Below are 23083 nucleotides of genomic sequence, written 5' to 3'. Positions count from 1 at the left end.
AATAATACTGTTGCGAAATATTAACCTACCAAAGCTTTGCAATGGCACGCGACTTGCCGTAAAAAAAACAATAGAAAACATAATAGAGGCAGCAATCTTGACAAGGCCTTCCGAGGGTGAGGCTGTTCTTATTCCTCGCATTCCCATGATTCCAACGGATCTGCCTCTTCAATTTAAAAGATTGCAATTCCCAATTCGATTAGCATTTGCAATCACCATCAACAAAGCTCAAGGGCAATCATTAGAAAAATGCGGTATAGATCTTAATACGGATTGTTTTTCCCATGGACAATTATATGTTGCATGTTCTAGAGTCAGTAAACCGGACAATCTATTTATATGCACAAACAATGGGACAGCGAAGAATGTTGGCTGAAAGAGAAAGTAAAAAAAGAATGCGTGTCGAGGAATTACCAGAGTATATCAGAGGAATTACCAGTTGTATATCCGCAAGTTTTACGCAGTTAAAAATTAGCACCTTCCACACGTGTTGTTGTGGCACGTTCCGGAAAAAACTAAAAAAAAGAAAAAATAATAAAAAAGAAGGAAAAAACTAAAAAAACTGAAAAAAGGTAAACAACTGAAAAAAAAAAATAAATCTAAAAAACAAGGGATTACAAGAATTCAAAAACCTTAAAAAAGAAAACCAAAACTTTGAAGCTTAGTAGATATCATTGTTAGAAATTGGACTTGCTTTAATAATCAAATATCTTTGAAAAAACTGCAATAGAACACAAGGGACAATGAGAATCCATATATAGAAGCCTGCCGCGTGCCGTGCTGGGTCCCGGCGACGAAGCCGCCGGGACCCAGCTAGTAAATCATAATATAGTATTTTAGGGCTGTATATCTGCCTTATTAGGACAGATGACCTGACTCATAATAATTCCCTAACTTTGGAGAATTCTGAAAAACTAGTGCTTTACCGCAAACTAATCTTAGTTGAAGTTTTGAGAATCGTATCCTGAAATTCACCTTTTTTACGGTCGCAGACAGACTATTGAGAGCATTATAAATTGGTCTTTTATTTACTGCAGGGTACTTATTTTCTACTCCTTCGTGTTTTTTTCTGCTTGTAATCTTGTTTATTTTTTATTTCATTCTGCTTGTTTATTTTTTCATTTTGCTTGTTTATTTTCTGCTTGTAATCGTGTTTTGTTACGTCGATTTTGAGTTTTCAATATAGCGTTAGTTGGGTGCCATATGACACTTTTTGGTGGTGTCATCAACTGAAATGGCCACCTGAAATGAGGCCTTAAAGAGCTTTCTATAATAAACGAATAAGTAAAAAAAAAAGGAACAAGAAGAAAAAAGGACACATCAGTGCTGCCCATGCTAAAAAGTGATATTCCTTATTGTTAAGGGCTGGAGGGCTACAAGTGTCCTACACAAGGTATCCGACAATGAAGATTCTATTACTACCCTGCTTCTTCTTATCAGACGCAAAACTTTTAGGGGTTTCGTGCTATTTGTTCAAAATTCCTATAAATTTGAATACTTTTGTGTTATTCCTAACACACCCAAGAAGTTAAGTTAGGTTAATACAGACCAATAAAGACCCGCTATACTTTACCCCCCCCCCCCTCTCTAATCTGCAAATACATAGCCCGAACTATATATTTTGTTTTTTCCAGTTTTTATTTCGTCACAGTTGATTAACTTACGCATTGCAAGAATAGCTAAAAAATATGTAGTGTGGGCTATATATTTGCACATTAAGTGAGGGGCGGGGGAAAATATATCGGGTCTGCATGCCAAATGTGTTAGCTACAATCGTTCTGCATATTATGAAGTAAGAATTGTTTCATTTGGTTTGATTTAACCCAACTTCTTGGGTGGGTTTGGTATAATACAGAAGTGCCCAAATTTTTTTCAAAAAAAAATTACTATTAAGATTAATCAGAACGATAATTACCAGTCCTGAATGAGCTACAAATTGGTTTTTTTCATAAGCCACTTTTTTAACACTTTAACAATTGTTTTCGGGGGAGGGGGTTTATAAGAGGATTTTTTCTCGGAGGAGGGGGTACAAAAAATTTAGAAAACGCATAAAAATTTGTTTGTATTAATTTTTGTTACGTTTTTACGAGTCGGATAAACTTTTCAGGGGGAAGAATCAAACCCCCTACCCCCCCCCCCCTTGGATACGGCCTTGGTTACAGCTATAGTTGCAACCATGAAAAAAATGATGGTCGATCTCCTTTTACATTCTGGAAAGACAATGAGACCTTCCAAATTCTTTTCAAGCGCGCTAATGATGCCCCAAAAGCAGAACTGACTTAGAATCGATTATAAACATCATATCTCTCTTCACCTACTGTTATATTTTGGGCGGTATGCTTTCAAAACAAAATCTTGGGGCCACATTGCAACCATTACGATCGTCATTGTACTTTGTCAATGTCAAAATTGTTGTCGTATGATTCTTGTCTACATGGAATCTTTGAACACTAGGCCTGGGCAGATAAGTTACATCTCTATCTAAATATCAAGGGTCAAATATGACACAACAATATTTCAGAATTTCAGGATCTAAATATTTCAGAATTTTAGAATCTAAGAAGCTCTTTCGTAAATAAATCGATGTTCTATGCTAAAAAGGCCCATACTCGCGACCAGACCCATAAGCCGGAATGTTTCAGGAGGAAGGGGAGGGGCAATATAAAAAATGTTTGGCAATTTGTATAAAAGAGTCCTTAAAAATTTAAGAAAATTTAGCATCTCGTACGGACTGGAGGGGTGTTGGTGAGGCTACACTCTCTAACAGCCTCCTAAGTACATCTCTGGATGCAACAGCTAAGCCCTAACATGTCATAATGCATTTGCAACAAAATTCTAGCTTAAAAAAGAGCTAAGAACTCATATGGCACTTGTGACGAGGCAAGAAGAGCTAAGAGCCAAGAGCTCATATGGTATGAGCTCTAACAAAATTCTAAGAATCAATATATTGGTTTAAAAGGAAAATCAGAGGCTTAATGCCGGTCAGGATTTAAAATAAGAGTTCTGAGTCACGATGTCCTTCTAAATATCAAATTCATTAAGATCCGATCACCCACTCGTAAGTTATATATACCTCTTTTTTTCTAATTTTTCCTCTCCCTTTAACCCCCCCCCCCCCAGATGGTCGAATCTGGGAAAACGACTTTATCAAGTCAATTTGTGGAACTCCCTGACACGCCTACCAATTTTCATCGTCCTAGCACGTCCAGAAGCACCAAACTCGCCAAATCACTGAACCCCTCCCCCCAAATCCCCCAAAGAGAGCGAATCCAGTACGGTTACGTCAATCACGTATCAAGGACATTTGATTATTCTATCCACCAAGCTTCATCCCGATTCTTCCATTCCAAGTGTTTTCCGAGATTTCCACCCCGAACTCTCCCCAATGTTAAAAGATTTGGCCGGGATTTGAAATAAGAGCTCTGAGACATGAATTCCTTCTAAATATCAAACTTCATTAAGATCCGTTTTCCAAGAATTCCGGTTTCCCCCTCCAACTCCACCCAATGTCACAGGATCTGGTCGGAATTTAAAATTAGAGCTCTAAAGCACAAGATCCTTCTAAATATCAAATTTCATTAAGATCTGGTCACCCTTTCGCAAGTTACAAATACCTCAGTTTTCCAAACTACCCCCCCCCCCCCAAGTCCACCAAAGAGAGCAGATCCGGTCCGGTTATGTCGGTCACGTATCTTAGACAGGTTTTTATTCTTCCCATCCAGTTTCATCCTGATCTCTCCGCTTTAAGTATTTTCTAATATTTCCGGTCTCCCCCAAACGGCCCACCCCCAATGACGCTGGATCCGGTTGAGATTTAAAATAAGAGATCTGAGTTATGAGGTCCTTCTAAATATGAAGTTTCATGAAGATCCGATCACTCCTTCGTAAGTTAAAAATACGGCATTTTTTCTAACTTTTCAGAATTACCCCCCCCCCGATAGAGCGGGTCCGTTCCAATTGTGTAAATCACGTATCTGATACTTCTGCTTATTTTTCCCACCAAGTTTCATCCCGATCCCTCCAATCTAAGCGTGTTCCATGATTTTAGATCCCCCCACTCCTCCCAATGTCACCAGATCCGGTCGAGATTTAAAAAAAAGGAGCTTTGAGACACAATATCCTTCTAAATATCAAATTTCATTGAGATCCGATCACCCGTTCGTAAGTTAAAAACACCTAATTTTTTCTATTTTTTCAGAATTAACCCCCCCCCCCCTAACTACCCCAAAGAGAGCGGATCCGTTCCGGTTAGGTCAATCATGTATCTAGGACTTGTGCTTATTTTTATCACCAAGTTTCATTCCCATCCCTCCACTCTAAGTGTTTTCCAAGATTTTAGGTTTCCCCCTCCCAACTTCCCCCCAATGTCACCAGATCCGGTCGGGATTTAAAATAACAGCTCTGAGACACGATATCCTTCCAAACATCAAATTTCATTAAGATCTGATCAACCGTTCGTAAGTTAAAAATACTTCATTTTTTCTATTTTTTTCCAAGTTAATGGGCCCCCCACTCCCCCCCCCCAATATGGTCAAACCGGGAAAACGACTATTTCTAATTTAATCTGGTTCGGTCCCTGATACGCCTGCCAAATTTCATCGTCCTAGCTTACCTGGAAGTGCCTAAAGTAGCAAAACCGGGACCGACAGACCGACAGACAGACCGACAGAATTTGCGATTGCTATATATCACTTGGTTAATACCAAGTGCCATAAAAACTGACCTGTTTCTCTGGATACATGAATTATGGTGGCTTATCATAATTTTGACAATTCTTTCTGCAGAAAGTCAATTTCAGCTAGGAGGGGGACAAACTGGGGTCGGGGGGGGGGCAAACTGGGGTCTAGAGGGGTCAAACTTGGGTCTGGAGGAGGAAGTTATCCGCTGCCCCATAGAAGATTACGCCCGTGAAATTTACCTCTCCCCCCATCAGTGGTCCTGTCTTCATCTTAGGTACCAGTTGTGACTATGGCTTAATACCTAGAAAAGCCGTTTTTTTTTTCTAAGTTCTGTTGTACCTGGTTATGAAAAATTTATGAATTGTCATTATAAAGCAAACAGAAATCTTCAACATGGGCCAAAACCCTATTAAATCATTAAATGATGAAATGCAGCAGAAGTACTTCATGCGACCACAACCCATACTGTTCATGAGTCATGACCACTTGAAGAATTAAGAGGCGTGGGATAAAATTTAAAGTAAGGGCGCGATTATTTTATCGAGCTAAGGAATCTTTGAATGAATTCTGCGAGTATATAATTGTAAAAAGAATCAAGGCATTTGTACATCATATCGAAGACACCCAAGAAGTGAAGTTAGGTTAATCATTCATACGTCATAATAACCAGAATAATTGCAGCTAACACATTTTGCATGCAGTCTCGCTATGATTACCCCCCAACACTCTCATAATATGCAAATATATAGCTAAATTTATATTCCCAATGCGTTCTGCCACCCATAACTTGTTTTTTTTCAGTTTTTTCGTCACAGTTGATTCAATTTACAGGTACATAGGTTGAAACAACTGAGACGCATTGGGATAATAAATAGGAAATATATAATTTGGGCTATATATCTGCACATTAAGGGGAAGGGTTGGGGTTAAGTATAGCGGGTTGCATGCAAAATGTGTTAACTATGACTGTTCTGCCTATTATGAAGAAAGAATGATTAATCTAACTGCACTTCTTGGGTGTGTTTGGTATAATACACAAGTACCAGAATATATTTGGCCCAACTATTCAAATTTTCTACATTTTTTTAAATTATACTGTTTTTTTCCAAAATTATCTTGGAGTAGCCTATTTATTTGTAATTGCAGAAGGATACAAGCTCCAAGGAGGAGGAGACAAGAGAGAAAGTTCGTGAGAGGGAGTGAGTGAGAGTGAGTGAGAGAGGGAAGAGTGTGAGAGAGAGGGAGAGAGAGAGAGAGAGAGAGAGAGAGAGAGAGGAGAGACATGAGAGGAAGCAGCTGATCTTACCTTATGACAATAATTTTTACCACTATTCCTAACAGCTATAATGCTGGCTTCAAAGTATTGTTTTTTGTCTTCGATAAATTCTGTTCTCCTGCCTTTTCTTTTCCTACCAAACTGTTACGTTCGGAAGGACTCAAGCTTCCTGGAAAAAAAAAATATAAATTTGCTGTTCAACCATACTTTCCAAGTTTGAAATTAAACCCTCTGCTTGGAATATATACAAAAACTCGCTACCTCGACAAGCGATAGAGAATTACAGTACTTTTATTTCCTATACAAGTTTGGATTTGAATTTTTAGACCCGTGTATCAATTTTTATGGAGAAAAAAAAATGTTCCAAATCAACAAGATTTGGAGAGAAGACCCTGTTAGAAATGGTAAATGTCCCATAAAATTGTATTAACCTATTGCTAAGGATACAAAAACAAATACCATATCAAAGGAGTTTTTTTTTTTTTTTAGTTCTTCATAGATCATTTACTATTTTTGCTTTTTGTTGAATAAGCATTTTAAATCTAATTTAGACTATTAAATATCACAGTTTAGATTTTTAAATATATTTTAACATATTGAAAAAGAAAACATTTTTTACTTTTTCATTTGTGCCTTGTTTGTTCTCAGCTCGTTTTACTTTCATTTGCGCCTCTGACGGGGCCGTATCCAAGATTTTGTTCATGAGGGGGAGGGAGAACATAAATTTTAGAGGGAGGTGGGTTACAGATATCTTTAAAAAATGCATGAATATATATATATATATATATATATATATATATATATATATATATATATATATATATATATATATATATATATATATATATATATATATATATATATATATATATATATATATGGAGGGTGGTCAAACCCTAACCTGAATACGGCATTGGCTTTTGATTGTGCATGCTCGTATGTATTAGTTACAGTCAATATTTGGCGAATTTATCGATTCCAAAGATTGTTATTCTATTCACAACATTACTCAGTGTCTTAAAAAACTTATACGTACAAACCGCTCACTTTTTAATGGACAGATAATGCAGGACTTCTCTGAGTGTGGGAGAGAGGGGGCTGGAGCCCAGACAATCTACAAGCAAGCCCATTTAAAAAAAAAAAAAGATTTCCTATCCTCGTTCCCATAGGGTATTAGACTATCTAGAAGTAAAACAATAAGAAACACGAGGGTTCAAGAGATAGAGAAGAAAATAGAGAGAAATAGAAACAGAGGGAGGGAGCGGGAATAAAAATTTATATTTAATCTCGAAAACAAGTTCAAGCTACAGGTTTTCACGACTTCGCTGCTTTAATAGATTGGCATGTTCCGTTTTAGGGAGTTTAGCTCGAAAAGGAGCTTTATAATAATTTTATTCCTTCAATCAGAGGAATAAAAAAAATATCAAAAACTCAAAAAAATAAAAATAAAATAAAACGAATAGAGAAAGAGGGACACGTGTTTGAAACTTTTGCAGCTGAAACACATAGATATATTCCGTTTTTAAGAGCTTAGTTTGAAAGAAAGTATCTCTAATAGTTTTATCATCTATTTCTCATTTTTGCCTTTCAGATGTTTCTTCTGTCCTAAAAGAACACCAAGATGTTGCGTTCTTCCGGCTTCCTGAGAACATATTACCAAATGACACGAGACAAACCTATAAACACAAGATGCCATTAGAACTATTATGTTTTCAACAGAAGAGACCTCATACCTTCAATGCTTTCCCCCATAATAGCAAATAAACAAAGCCTAAATGGACATCATAAAATAAACATTGAGACGATTCTGTTTGTTTTATTGGTTGCCTCCATTCAAAACATAATGAAAATCTATTTTAAAGGAGAATGGTGAGAAACTTTTACTTTAAAATTTTGATATTCTAGAGCAGGGCATTCATCAGAACTTCATTCATCAGAGATTTCATTCAAGGAGAAAGTAAAGGAATAATTGAGTAAAGGGCGTATCCAGGATTTTCATTCGCGAGGGGAGGGGGTGTAATTTCGGGGAGAGAGTACACAAAAACGGATTAAAATATATGTTTATATGCATTTTGTAACGTTTTTACGAGCTTGAGTTTTTTTTTTTTTTTGGGGGGGGGGTCCAAACTCGATAACCCCCCGTGGATACGCCCTTGAATTGAGTATTTGAAAAGCCAAACTGATAAACACCAGCTTTTATGTTTCTAAGACTTTGGTTTTTGAGTATTTGACTAGTGGCCTTGTATGTTATTATGGGTTATTAAATTTCTTAGTATTGGAGGTATATTGTAGGTATATTTATTATATATTATATATAATATATATTTAATATATTTATATTATATATATTTATATATTATATTTATATACAATATATATATAAATATATTATATATATTTATGTAGGTATATATATTTATATTGTAGGTATATTATTGGAGGTAATATTGGATGGTCTCTTACTAGGTTGCTCGCTACCGCTGTAACCCGGATAAATTAATTAATATAATATTAATTAATTAATATTAATATAAATTAATTAATATAAATGTAACCCGGATAAATTAATTATAGGATTAACTCCCAAAATGAAAGAAGCTCTGTCCCCACAAAACATCATGCAAATAAAGGGAGTTATCCCCCCCCCACCCTGTCATCAACCCTTTCAGCTTTTACACTAGTACTTTCCCGAAAAGCGTTTTAGAATGAATGAAAGATAACCAGCTAGTTCTTATAAAGGTTTATAGGCCGATAGTCTTTCGAAACAAGATAGTGGGGGGGGGGAGAGCAGTGACTTAAAACTGATATTTCAGAAGCCAAACTGATAAACTAAACTTGTTGCATTTTTAAGGTTTTGGCGTTAGAGCATTTGTCTTTTAACTTTGCTCATTAGTGCTGAAGTTCCATAAAATAGTGGATTAATATTGCAGAATGACAAAGCAAATTCTTATGTAATAATTTATAACTTTTTAAATTTATATAAACTTTTCAATGATTAATATCTTTATAGAAGTCAATCTGACTAGATCTATAACGAAATTGACTCAACAAGCTTGTCCATAAAAATCTTTAAAAAACGGAAGAAATCGAAAAATTTTCAACAAGATGTATGCACACAACAACCCGCAACCCCAATGCATCTTCTTTGTCGCTTTTCTTGGTTATTTGTTCTACGGAAAATCTGGGCTATAACAAGGTTTTTAGTCAATAGAGTATTCACGTGCTCTCTGTTCAGACCTAAAGTTCCAAAATCTGTTGGCCAAAGTTGTTATCTCTACAGGCAAGGTCACCTTTTTGTAGGTTCTCTACCTTCGCAACCTAGGCAAAATCACTTTTTTTTGCATGGGTAGCTCTGATATGTGAATTTATTTCCGAGGGGTGATAGTCTTGAACCGTTGGTTGTACAATATTGGAAAAGGGCTCGTTTAAAAGGAAATCACGATATTTGTTACTTTTTGAAGTAAAAAAGAAGTGGCCCTAAAATACCCCTCTTGTAAGCTTCCACTCTTAGCCCTTTGTTTACCAAAAACTAATAAACACACTATGAAAAATTACCTACAGAAAAAATGTCATTTCTATTTTTCCGATAAAATTGGATTTTTTTTTATTTATAGCACCTCCCACCCAGAAATATTTGTCCGAGTTGTAGAAACATAATCAAAATGCATATAGACAAATTTTTGATGTATTTTTTTTTTGTAACCCCCTCCCCCCAAAAATAACCCTCCTCCCAACAAAAATCCTGGATACAGCCCGAACTAAAAGCTATTGATGTCGTAGCCAGTGTAAGGCTATTGACAGCCTTATAAATATTCTTTTTTATTTACTGCTGGTTACATGTGGAATTTTCTGCTCCTAGGATAACATCTTGTTCTTGGGATCAGTTTTGTGTTTACAATTAAATAAAAAAAAACTTCTTTTAACTGAAAGTAAGGAGCGACATTAAAACTTAAAACGAGCAGAAATTAGTTCGTATATGAAAGGGACTGCTCCCTCTTCAGTGCCCAGCTCTTTACGCTAAAGTTTGACTCTTTCTCTCAGCTCTACTTTTAAAAAAGTAAAAACTTTAGCGTAAAGAGCGGGGCGTTGAGGAGGGAGCAGCCCCTTTCATATACGAAGTAATTTCTGTTCGTTTTAAGTTACAATATCGCTCCTTACTTTCAGTTAAAAAAAACTTGTTTTTTTTTAATTTAATTTCTGAACGTTTTTGAATTAATGCATGTTTTGATTTTGGCTCTCCGCAGATGAATAATTAAAACCAAATTTGTAATTTATTTTTTTTGGCTAAAGGGCTTTCTAATAGTTTTGAACGAATGATTTTGAGAAAAAAGGAGCAGGGGAGGAGGCCTAATTGCCCTCCAATGTTTTAATTACTTAAAAAGACAACTAAAACTTTTAATTTTTTACGAACGTTTTTATTAGTAAGAGATATACGTAACTTACGAGTTAGCTTACGTAACAAACTTCTGTATTGGTATGTTTTTATTACGTATATAAGGGGGCTCACCCCCTCGTCAGTACTTCGCTCTTTACACTAAAGCTTAAATTTTGTCCCAATTCCTTAAGAATGACCCATGAATCACAAAGGCCGTAGAATAAATAGTTGAAATTACTAAACATACTTTAGCGTAAAGAGCGAAATATTAGGAGGAGGTGAGCCCCTCATATGCGTAATAATTTTTGTTCTTTTTAAGTTTTAACGGTGCTCCTTACTTTCAGTTGAAAAAACTTTTTCATATTTATTTTTTTATTGCTTTTTCTAAATAATACTAAAATCCTGTGCTCCGTACATGGAAATTTTCTTCCCCCATGACACATTCCTCCATGGAAAATTTCCACAACATATACTCTCTTCTCAATCCCTCCCCCCAACCTAAAAATCCCCCTTAAAACGTCTGTACACTCCTTACTATATGTAAGCACTGGTCAAAGTTTGTAACTTATATCCCCTCCCACGGGGACTGTGGGGGAGTAAGTCGTCCCCAAAAACATAGGTATAAGGTTTTTCGACTATGTTGAATAAAATGGCTATCTCAGAATTTGATCCCGTGACTTTGGGAAAATAATAAGCGTGGGAGGGGGCCTAGGTGCCCTCCAATTTTTTAGTCACTTAAAAAGGGCACTAGAACTTTTCATTTCCGTTAGAATGAGCCCTCTCGCAACATTCTAGGAGCGCTGGTTCGATACGATCACCCCAGGGAAAAAACAAAAACAAACAAACAAATAAACACGCATCCGTGATTTGTCTTCTGGCAAAAAATACAAAATTCCACATTTTTGTAGATAGGAGCTTGAAACTTCTACGGTAGGGGTTCTCTGATACACTGAATCTGACGATGTGATTTTTGCTAAGATTCTATGACTTTGAGGGGGTTTTTCTCCCTATTTTCTAAAATAAGGCAAATTTTCACAGGCTCGCAACTTTGTTGGGTAAGACTAAACTTGATGAAACTTAAATATTTAAAATCAGCATTGAAATGCGATTCTTTTGATGTAGCTATTAGTGTCAAAATTCCGTTTTTTAGAGTTTTGGTTACTATTGAGCCGGGTTCGCTACCACGAACTCTTTGATAAAGCCATAGTTAAGAAAAACTTTGTTTTTCTTACTTAACTGCTACTACTATTACTATAAACAACTCAATTTAGCAACAAGCCACCTGAAGCCAACATAGGCTACGCATACTCCTTCTCCATTTCAATCTATATCTCCCAACCAATTGGGGACGACAAGCTTTTCGCTTGGTACTAGATGGTTGGCTGACAAGTACGATCTTTGGTAATATGCCCTACTTAACCCTCAGAACGTCTCCCAGACATCTCAACCTTTCTCTTAGTAGCCCTAGAAATCAGGATTGAACCACATTTTTCGTATAGCTTACTCTTTGAACTTTGAAATACGATCAATCAGACGGATACCAAAAACAATCTATAGACAATTCTGGAAAACGTCTAACTAGTCCCCCTCTGTCTTCCAAATTGCCTATGTCTCAGAACCGTGCTTGACCACTTTCATCATTAAAATGATAACTCTCCCACACTCACATGGGAAGAAGGAAGGAGGAGCTAGTGACGGAGCGGAAACCACAAGCCATGTCAGAGCACCGGAACCGCTCCAAACTTTTATACCCAGCCTACTCTCGTCAGGGTATTCGTCAGATAATTAATTCAGGCGATAAATCCAAGCTTACTACACACCTTAGTTCCTTTTGTCTCCCGTGTTCTTTTTTGAACCTATATTTATAACCAATTTTATTATTATATTTACTGTTTACTTTATGATTTATATATTTATTAAATTTATATTATTTACATTTATATTATTATAATATATATTATATTTAGTATTTATATTCAATATATTTATTATTCGTACCAATTCTGTAACCAAGATTAGCCTCCTCTATAAAATCAAATTTAATATTGAATTATTGCAACAGTCTTTGTCGCAGATTTAAGTCCAGTTTACGATAACGGTTATTTTAGTTAAACACATCTTTTGTACCTTGATGTTCAAATAGACAATTCATTTTATAGCTTAAATCGTCCAAAAAAAATAGATAAAACTGATGAATATTGTGTTAAAAAACACGTCAATAAACACAAGATAAATAAATTTAGACAATATAATCCAACAGAATGATTGTAAAATCCTATTTATTGACACCAAATAAGCATTTTCTGCGATGGTTACAAAGAAATTACGATGTATTACAATGATAAATAGGAGCTGACAACATTTGACATGATAGTTCCACAGCTTTAAGCATAAATCGACAGTAGATACAGAGATTTCTAATGTAAAAAAAATCTCTGACTTAAAACTTTTCATAGTGTAAGAAAATCGGGATTAATTTAATGTCATTTATTTCAAGTTATTAAACAAATGTGACAATTGATGTCACAAAATAAACAATGGAACTAAATAGACATTCTTTATGTGGGAGCGCTTTTTTCTCTTTTTTCTCTTTAATTTGCAAGCTCTAACAGAAAACTTTAATGCACTTCAAGCTAGCTTTAAAGTTCTTGCTTAAAAGCTTAAAATTCTTTGGGCCTCTCATCCAAATTCAACAGCCCCTGTGAGCAATCTTTCATAAAGAATTGTGACAAAAATAGCGTAAAGAAATAGGGTGGAGGAAAGGGCAGTCCCCTTCCCCCTTCATATACGGAATAATTTCTGTTTTTTTTTAAGTTTTAATGTTGCTCCTTAATTTCAGTTAAAAAACAACTTTTTTTTAATTTAATTCTCACCATTTTTCCGACCATGCCAGGGAAATGATCGGAATAGTCCGATCATTTCCCAGTATGAAACAGACTTGCGATAATAAAGTGAACAAAGGGCAAAATGCATAACTTATAGCCCCTTCAACAGGGATAGAGGGGGGGGGGCATTTCATACCTAAAGGCATAGTAATTGGACTATTCAAATATGTTGAATCAAATGGCTATTTCAAAATTTTGCTCAGATGACTTCGGGGAAAAAGGGCGTGGGAGGGGGACTGGCTGCTTTTCAATCATTTTGGTCACTTATAAAGGGCAATAGAGCTTTTGACTTCCAATAAAATGAGTCCTCTCTCGATTTTTTAGGATCAATATTCCTATACGAGCACCCCCGGGGAAGAAAAAAACGCCATCCGTGAATTCCTTCTGGTAATTAAGTAAAAAACAAGCTTTTTTTTTCAACTGAAAGTAAGGAGAAACGCTTATACTCAAAACGAACAGCAATTATTCCGTATATGAAGGAGTTACCCCACTCCTTAATATCTTAATCTTCAGGCTAAAGCTTTTAGCACTTTTGAAAAGCTTCCTACTCTAATTAAACCGTCAGGAGTCATTCTTACAAAATTAGGACAAAGAGTCAGACTTAAACATAAATAGTAAGGTAGTGAGGAGAGGGCAACCCCTTTATATACGGAATAGATTTTGTTCAGTTTGATATTTAATTTTGAACCTATACCTGGGGGGAGGGGAGGGGGGAAATTTCAGGACCCCCCTCTTTCTACCCGATTGACTGAAGTTTGAAATATGGAAATAATTCTGGTGGCCTCAGGGAGTTTACAGTATCTACTTTCAAAAAAAAGAAAAAAAGAGAGAGAGATAGAGATTCACACATCAAAACGCTTTTGAACGCTTTCATAAAAAAATTTCATAAAAAATATAAAAATTTCATAAAAGTTTCATAAAAAAATGAAACGCTTTTGAAAAAATATAAAAAATTTCATAAAAGTTTCATAAAAAAATGAAACGCTTTTGAAAAAATATAAAAAATTTCATAAAAGTTTCATAAAAAAATGAAACGCTTTTGAAAAAATATAAAAAATTTCATAAAAGTTTCATAAAAAAATGAAACGCTTTTGAAAAAATATAAAAAATTTCATAAAAGTTTCATAAAAAAATGAAACGCTTTTGAAAAAATATAAAAAATTTCATAAAAGTTTCACAAAAAATGAAACGCTTTTGAAAAAATATAAAAAATTTCATAAAAAAATGAAACGCTTTTGAAAAAATATAAAAAATTTCATAAAAGTTTCATAAAAAAATGAAACGCTTTTGAAAAAATATAAAAAATTTCATAAAAGTTTCATAAAAAAATGAAACGCTTTTGAAGCGACCAAGTTTTGCAGAACTGTCATCAGAACTTGATTCCATTATGGTTGTATTTTTAAACTAGTAAAGTAAAAAGTGCTTTTAGATTTTCCAAGGCAAGTATGGTAGGACGTAAGGGGGCTTCGAACCTCTACTCAGAGGCGCCATTTGGACCAAATCTTGGGGTGGGCATAAACTCCATCTTGCCCCCCCCCCGACTCACTTCGTGTCGCGTAATCATCTAGGAAATGGGCATTTGACAGAACTCGAGAATTTTATTATGTATCTTACCTACTTTCAAAGTTTACAATAATTAATAGCAAATAGCGTAATTACCCCAAGGGTCGTCAAGTAATTACGCTCTTTGGTTAATAGGCGTGCAGTAATTTCAAATCAATTGGACAGAATGGATTATGTTGGACATAATGGATTATTATGGCCGGCAAAGGGCCCTTTGTGGTGGAAGCTTGGCCCCCCTGGAAAATCTGGGGTGGGCATTTGCCCACCCCTGACCCCCCCCCCCCCCAAATGGCGCCTCTGCCTCTACTCCTCTGAAAAAAGACCCGAGAATTCTGCAATATTTCTAAAGGTTCCTGGACCCTAAAAATGATTTGTACATTTTTGTAAAAGTAAAAAGTGCTTTTAGATTTTCCAAGGCAAGTATGGTAGGACGTAAGGGGACTTCGAACCTCTACTCCTCTGAAAAAAAGTCCCGAGGTTTCTGCAATGTTTCTAAAGGTTCCTGGACCCTAAAAATGGTTTGTACATTTTGTAAAAGTAAAAAGTGCTTTTAGATTTTCCAAGGTAATTATGGTAGGACGTAAGGGGACTTCGAACCTCTACTCCTCTGAAAAAAAAAAGTCCCGAGGTTTCTGCAATATTTCTAAAGGTTCCTGGACCCTAAAAAAGATTTGTACATTTTTGTATTTTCTTTTATCTTGATTGCATCCCCCTCCTTCAAGACTGGGCCCTCGCGTATCAAAATCAGTTACATTTTCCTGAATCATAGTCTGCCTTTCGGGCACTGGTTACACGAGTAAAGGCAAGATGAGTCTTTGGAGCCCCTGGAAAAAGGGGCGACGTATACTCAATTAAGGACCTGATTAGGCACGTATGCAAAATTTGTTTCGAAGATGGTCATACATTTTGTGGGAAACAAACTAAACAAGGCACTAAAAAACAGGCTTATTGCAGATATTATACAATTTTATATGGAAGATTTGAAAACCTCAATATTTTGGTGAGTGGAAGGCAAAGGCCAAATGCACCAACGTGTGCGTGTGGCTGGAACTGAAACAGGAGGTTTCCATGACATCAAGAAGAGGTTAAGATTGTCGGCGGTTAGAAGACAAGCGACAATAAGAATCATACATATAAGCCTGCTGCGTAGCCATATATTTATTTATATATATATATATATATATATATATATATATATATATATATATATATATATATATATATATATATATATATATATGTATAAAGGTATATGCAAAAAACAAAAGACGTTGATAGAATTAAAGGGGAAAAAACCTATTACCAATTTCCAGTAAGTATCTGGGAGAGGTTGATTTGAGGACCAATTAGGTTTTGAAAAAGACGTTTATTTTGGTATTTTCAAAGAAAAAAAACTTCTCCCCCCTCCTTAATTTTGAAAATACGTTTTTCCTTCTCCCCTTTATTTTCGCGAATCGATGCCATTGGTCAAAACTGATAAGCCATAAACAAAACTGGCACAGAGAAACTGACAGAAATAAAAAAAAAAAAAAATTATATTTACAGGTCTCTAAACCTTTTAGAATAAATTTTCTCATTTAAGAATTAAGTTACAAAAATACTCTTATCTACAAGAAGTTCATTTAAGGATCCCCAGATTCAAATTCACTAAATTATTTCACCTAGAAATAAATGTTCCAATCCATTCTCCAAAATATCGCAACAACCCCTTATCCTGGAAATATAATTGCATGTTCTTTGGTCCTTGGTAAATCCCAAATCTTGAACATCCATGGTGAGACACTAAATTATATCACTAGTCAAAGCAAGCTAACCGGTGTCCTCAGAATCGCGTTAATAATTGAGTAAAATGAACTAGATCAAGAATCGCGTTAATAATGAACTTTTCTTTGTCTTTGAGACAGTCAACCGAAGCTCCGAATTTAATAATTCAAAAATCACCTTCACAATTTTGCTAATAAAGTATTCTATTTTCATCATATTTTATTGTCACCAAACTTCACTTCTCGAGTGTGTCATAGACAGGTATCATATATATATATATATATATATATATATATATTGCGACAGGCATTAATGCTTACCGCTATTCGTAATAACAAATAAATAAATAAATAAATAAATATATATATATATATATATATATATATATATATATATATATATATATATATATATATATATATATTTGTGTGTATGTGTGTAATTATACATCAATACGCTAAAAAAAAGCAACCCAAATGATTGTCAAAATTGGATACATTTTTAATTATTCAAAAATAAATTAAATCCCTAATGAGGGACAGGTCCGGTGAGTAAACACACACTTCCCAATCAATTTTGACACGGTGATACCTGTCACGTCAAAAATTTAAATAAGAATGACATTCAACATCAGGGATAAACTCAAAATTCAAACGCCTTTTAGTCTCATTGACAACCTGAAAAGCAAATAATGAAGTGACATTTTGAAATGACTTAAATGGCGCCATGATTGTGAAGAATAGAACTTGAGGATGCTTGGATTTTATCTAATATGGAATAGTCCTACTCAAATCAGCTTTTTGAAGTTCTAAAAGGGGCATGTCAAGTCTAAATGACTTAGAGGACATGGCTTTGGCTGAATGATTTCATTGTGCGCGAAGACCTGCCATTCAACATTGATGCAAGAACTCGTAGAGAAAGTCTGTTGCGTGATATACCCTAGATCAGTTACGTAATTAAAACCACCCAATCATATCCCCCAAAAATTAACAAGATTAGCATGATATATCCTCTGCCCCCCCCCCTGTCTAGAGAAAAAGAGGGTTTCACCTCTTTTCCCCTTTTAATGCGACCCCTGTTTTTACTTTTTTCAAATTTCTCCGAGAAACTAATTCTTACGAACGGCCTTCCAAGCATAATGATGAGGAAGAGTGGGTATTCTAGAGTTGAAAAATTAATATGAATGACTTGCCCTTCTTTCTGTTACTTGTTTACTCTATGTTTTCTTTATATAAGGGCAACTATCCCCAGCGCCAACAATCTTCGTCGATTATTCGTGGCCTCGCTGAGTAATGTTTTATTCGTTATTACCACTACCAGCAATGCCTATCCACAATGCCATATCTAGGGGGTATTGGGGGGTTTGAACCTCCCCCCACTTCTTCGAAATCTTTGTCTGACTAGGAAAAAACGTAACAAAAATGAATATAAACAAATTTTTGATGCTTTTGAAAAGTCTTTTGTACCCCTCCCCCCGAAAAATTCTTTAGTAAACCCCCCCCCCCCAAAAAAAGAAAATCTTGGATACGGCCCTGCCTATGCCGTTTGTCGGGTTTATCATACACTGGATTTATCATACACATGATACACTGGAGGAAAATATGAATCAACGCAAGTAATATCTATCTCTTAGCAATCACACGGAGAGAAGAATGGGGGAGGGGTCACCTCTATGAAATCTCAAAATTTTACCTATTTCCCCCATTCGGTGTATATGAAACAATCAAGTACATAAGCCCCTGATGTTCCAAACAGACACGTACAGAAGACCTTATTTTTGCGGATTGAAAAAATTTCAACGGGAAGATTTGCTCTTGGTTCTGACCTTAATCCGCATACCATCTGATCCCCAAAAAAAAGAGCATCTTTATTTGAAAATTTCAAATTAATCCAAAAAGGCTCTTGTCCCCCTCCCCCAAACTATATTTTGTGACTTGGCGGTACTTGAAGGCTACTCTTTGGAAACGTGTTTTCCTAAATAAAAAACGGAAACTCCAGGGTTTTGTTCACAGTTTAAAAAAATCTGGAAGAATTGGAAGATAAATCTGCGAACAAAGATTAGAATAGTGGAAGCTATAGTGATGACAGAGGTCAAATATGGTTCTGAAGAGTGGGCGCTCCGAAAAACGGAGGAAAGGTGAGAGAAAGGTTGAGATGGCTAGCACACGTTCTGCGGATGAAGGTTGACAAATTGCCAAAGATTTTCCGTTTCAGCAACCCGTCTAGGGCTAAACAGAAAGCAGGTCATACTGCTTTCTCATTAGCACAGAAAGCAGGAACATTGGAAATTTGAACATTAGAGGGCAATAAGCCCCCCTGCCATTCTCCTTTTTTCTCAAAGATATCCGATCAAAATTTTGAGATTGAGATTCAAAATTACTATGGATCTGGGGACGATATGACCCCCACAACCCCTAAGGAGGGCCCTGTAAGCTATGAAATTTGTCAATTGTTTACACATCCTAAACTCTTTGTTATTAGAGAAGATATGGACATTTTTTGGGAGGGGGGCTTTTTCACGCGGAGGAAACTTTCCATAAGAAATTGTACACGGGGGAGAGGGAGTTTCCTGGCATGATTGAATAACAGCCAGAAATCAATAGAAAAAAATTCATAAAGTTTTTTCAATTGAACGCAAGGAGCATCATTAAAACTTAAAACAAACAGAAATTATCCCACATATAAGGGGACTGCTCCTTCCTCAGCCCTCGCTCTTTACGCTAATGTCTGGAGTTTTGTCAAAATTCTCAAACACACGGGTCGATGAATTTGAATAAGAAGAATTCGTAGATAATTTCAAGACTTTAGCATAAAGAGCCAGGGTGGAGGAAAAAGTACCCCTCCCCCTCATATACAGAATAATTTTTATTCGTTTTAATTTTTAATTTTGTTCCTTACTTTCAGTTGAAAAAACTGTTGTTTTTATTTAATCTCATGACAAAGACACACCCAAGACAAAGAGATAGAAAGACAGACCAGAAGGCATTGACGTAAAACCAGGCAAAGGGTTGTAAGTTAAGAAGAAAGGGCTTTACGTCTGGTCAAACAATTTGGTGCACATCAACCCTTACACGTGCACATATAGACACGTGAACATACATTGAATTGAATGAATTTGAATCAGAAGCATTCGTAAAGAACTTCAAGATTTTAGCGTAAAGAGCCAGGGTTGAGGAAAAAGCATCCCTCCTCATACAGGAATTTTTTCTGTTCGTTTTAACATTTAATGTTGTTCCTTACTTTCAGTTGAAAAAAAAATATATTTTTTCTAATTTAATTCCTTAATAAAGACACATCTGAGACAAAGAGATAGAAAGACAGACCGAGATTGAAAGAAAGAAATAGAAAGAATAAAAAGAGAAAGAAAGAAAGTAAGATAGAAAGGCATTGGCGTAAAATCAGGCAAAGGGTTGTAAGTTAAGAAGAAAGGGCTTTACGTCTGATCAAACAATTTCGTGCACATCAACCCTTATACGTGCACATACAGACAGTAGATGCTCCCTTGAGCAATAGACAAAAAGGGAACCAATACATTTTAATTTTCTTTTCAGCTTAGTTTTGACATACGGGTTTCCTATCTCAGTTTACTGAAGCATTTTTGATAGGCGATGAATTCATAATCACAAAAGCTTTTAACTGGGCAACCCCCCACCAATTACTATATTCAGACAGGTGTGAAAAACGCCCTTCTTATTTGTCGATTTTAACCCAGCAGGAGAACGATGCTTTAAAAGGGTGGTTTTTATCATTATCACAGCTGTCTAAATCCCCTTTCTACTGAGTAAATAAGTTCCATATTTATTTTGTCATTCAAGTATCCTTTAAGTATGGTCCAACGTTCCCTCAATAGCAATTTGTTAGTACTGGAAAAACTATGTAAACGGGTGGGACTCAACCGATTTATTTACTAATCTCGACAGGCTTCGTACGGTTTGTTTATCTATATGCTAGATACAACTTTTTCAAATAACAAAAATGGGAGAAGATAAAAACATGTTCATATCGAAAGTAAACACCCGAAAATGTAGATCCTAAAGCTCATTATACCATTCAAAATACACAACCACGTAAGGAGGATGTGTAGTCTTATGGCCTGTGCTTTTCCCATACTATGTGTTACTTTTTAATTGCCCCCCTCCAAGTAATATCCTGAATATGTACCTGAGTTATCTACCCTACTATAGCTAGTCATAAGTGACTAAACATATTGTAGCCGAAATATAGACACTTCAACCGAGTAAACTTAACGCAGTTGACAAATCAGTTTAAGCTGGCAACACAGTTTTCTGAACCTAAAGCACAACGACTCAACCTAGCACAGAGAAAACACACATCAAACACATTTAGAAGATAGAAACCCAACTCAATTGTCTGTGTTTAAATTGTCTTGAGCGTAGGCTATCTTTTTTTTTCTTGATAGGGTAGAGTCGCATGGACCTCGTTGCATAGGGAAACATATTCAGTTTACAAGATTATTCCATATATACAGAATAGAGCTTTAAAAAAAAATCCAGCTTTATCCACCGATCAATAATTTTTTATAAATAATACACAGACTATATTCAGTCGCAGTATGATTTTTCTTTCTTTTTTTTTTTTTGGTTTGTCCGTAGTGTTTTTATTTTTATTTTTTTTTTTTTGCTGTTTTAATTTTCCTTTTCCTTCTTTGGCAGTTTAAATTTACTGTTGACGTGAAATGCCAGGTTTCTGGTCCAGTCACAAATAAAGTAACTATACATGAATCTTCAATTTTTGGGACTTTAATCGTGATATTACAATAGACAGCGATAATTTAGTCATAATTTCAATAGAACATGATTTTTGAAATTTTAACAAAGATTTTTAATTTGTCAGGAACAAAATAAAGGTAATTAGGAGATTCTTTTAAAAAGTTTTCTGAATTGAGAACTTGATAATTATGAATTATAGAAAACATTAGAAATGCTAATTTCTCAAAAATTTAGCATTTGATCGTGGAGCTTCATGAAAACAATACAACAGTGCAGGTTTACTTCACTCATATCTAATAAGAGCTTCAAACCTTGCTCTTTTTTCTGAGGTTCAAACAGTCTTTTTTCTGAGGTTCAAACAAGTCTTTTTTCTGAGGTTCTTTTTTCTGAGGTTTTTTTTAGGGCTTCAAACCGCTCTTTTTTCTGAGGTTCAACCAGTCTTTTTTCTGAGGTTCAAACAAGTCTTTTTTCTGAGGTTCTTTTTTCTGAGGTTTTTTTTAGAGCTTCAAACCGCTCTTTTTTCTGAGGTTCAAACAGTCTTTTTTCTGAGGTTCAAACAAGTCTTTTTTCTGAGATTCTTTTTTCTGAGGTTTTTTTTTAGACCTTCAAACCGCTCTTTTTTCTGAGGTTCAAACAGTCTTTTTTCTGAGGTTCAAACAAGTCTTTTTTCTGAGGTTTTTTTGAGAGCTTCAAACCGCTCTTTTTTCTGAGGTTTTTTTTTAGAGCTTCAAACCGCTCTTTTTTCTGAGGTTCAAACAGTCTTTTTTCTGAGGTTCAAACAAGTCTTTTTTCTGAGATTCTTTTTTCTGAGGTTTTTTTTTAGACCTTCAAACCGCTCTTTTTTCTGAGGTTCAAACGCTCTTTTTTCTGAGGGTCACGTTTCCTTGAAGTTTGTTTTTATTTTACCTCAGTTGTACCTTAATTTAAGCAATTTTTTTTTTCCGACTGCCTTTCCAAACTTTTGAACTAAACATTTGATTGTTTATAAAGTGGATACAAACAAATCATGAAGGAGTGTGGGTCCTTAGTTGTTAGCTAGTACACACTCAAGAGTTGAAGTTCAGTTAATCATAATGAAATATCCCTCAGTAGGATAAAAATATAATACTTTAGAAACAAATTTGGGCTATATATTTGCAAATTAGGGGGGGGGATAAAATTGCGTAGGAATTAGTTTAACCAGGTGTACCTTGTGGACAAATCTGGGGAGTGTCCAGGTTGGTATTAAGACTAAGGCTGTTAAGGGCGGTTAAGACCCTTATAAATTTGGCTTTTATTTCCTGGAGACTTAAGGGAAATGTGATCAGGAAGCAACATCATTCTTTTTGCGGGGTTTTTGTGTTTTCAATAAATTGCCAATTTCGCACAATTCTACAAATATAGTGAAATAAGTTGCGACAAAAGGTACTATAAAATTCAGCGTACGTTCGAATGAGCCACCTCCCGATCTTTAGGACCACTGGATCAACATTTTCACCCCCACGAAAGAAATGGCAAAAAAAATAGAAGCTCATCTATGACTATTCTTCTTGAGAAAAATACAAACTTGCCTATTCCCGACCATAGGGCTTGAATCTTCTGTACTATGGACTCAGACACATGTTTGTGCAACTGCCTAAGATCATAGTCATATTCTGGAGGTTTCCCCTCCTTTTCCTAAAATCAGTAGCGGTTCTGGCCTCTGCCCATTCATTATCTTCCAAAATTCTCAGGCCAAATTTTAGCGAAATTTTTATGTATTAAAAATTCGGTACTTGTGTCTTATAGCCACCACACTCCAGTTTAGCCGAGAAGTGAAGTTTGGTGAATGC

The 23083-nt window shown here is 35.5% G+C and overlaps 1 protein-coding gene across 1 annotated transcript in view; it reads right to left on the bottom strand.

Annotated features, from left to right (window-relative positions):
* Positions 1–23083, bottom strand: part of LOC136040871 (uncharacterized) — a 685992-nt gene that overhangs the window by 175102 nt on the left and 487807 nt on the right. The window contains exon 3 of the mRNA XM_065725262.1: positions 5986–6124. The gene's annotated coding sequence lies outside the window, so the exon portion shown is untranslated. The remainder of the gene's footprint in view (positions 1–5985; positions 6125–23083) is intronic.

Source organism: Artemia franciscana, chromosome 21, assembly GCF_032884065.1.
Source record: "Artemia franciscana chromosome 21, ASM3288406v1, whole genome shotgun sequence".
In the NCBI taxonomy this organism is placed as follows: domain Eukaryota; kingdom Metazoa; phylum Arthropoda; class Branchiopoda; order Anostraca; family Artemiidae; genus Artemia; species Artemia franciscana.
Note: the sequence above shows the minus strand (reverse complement) of the source record. Positions and strands in the feature narration are given on the sequence as shown.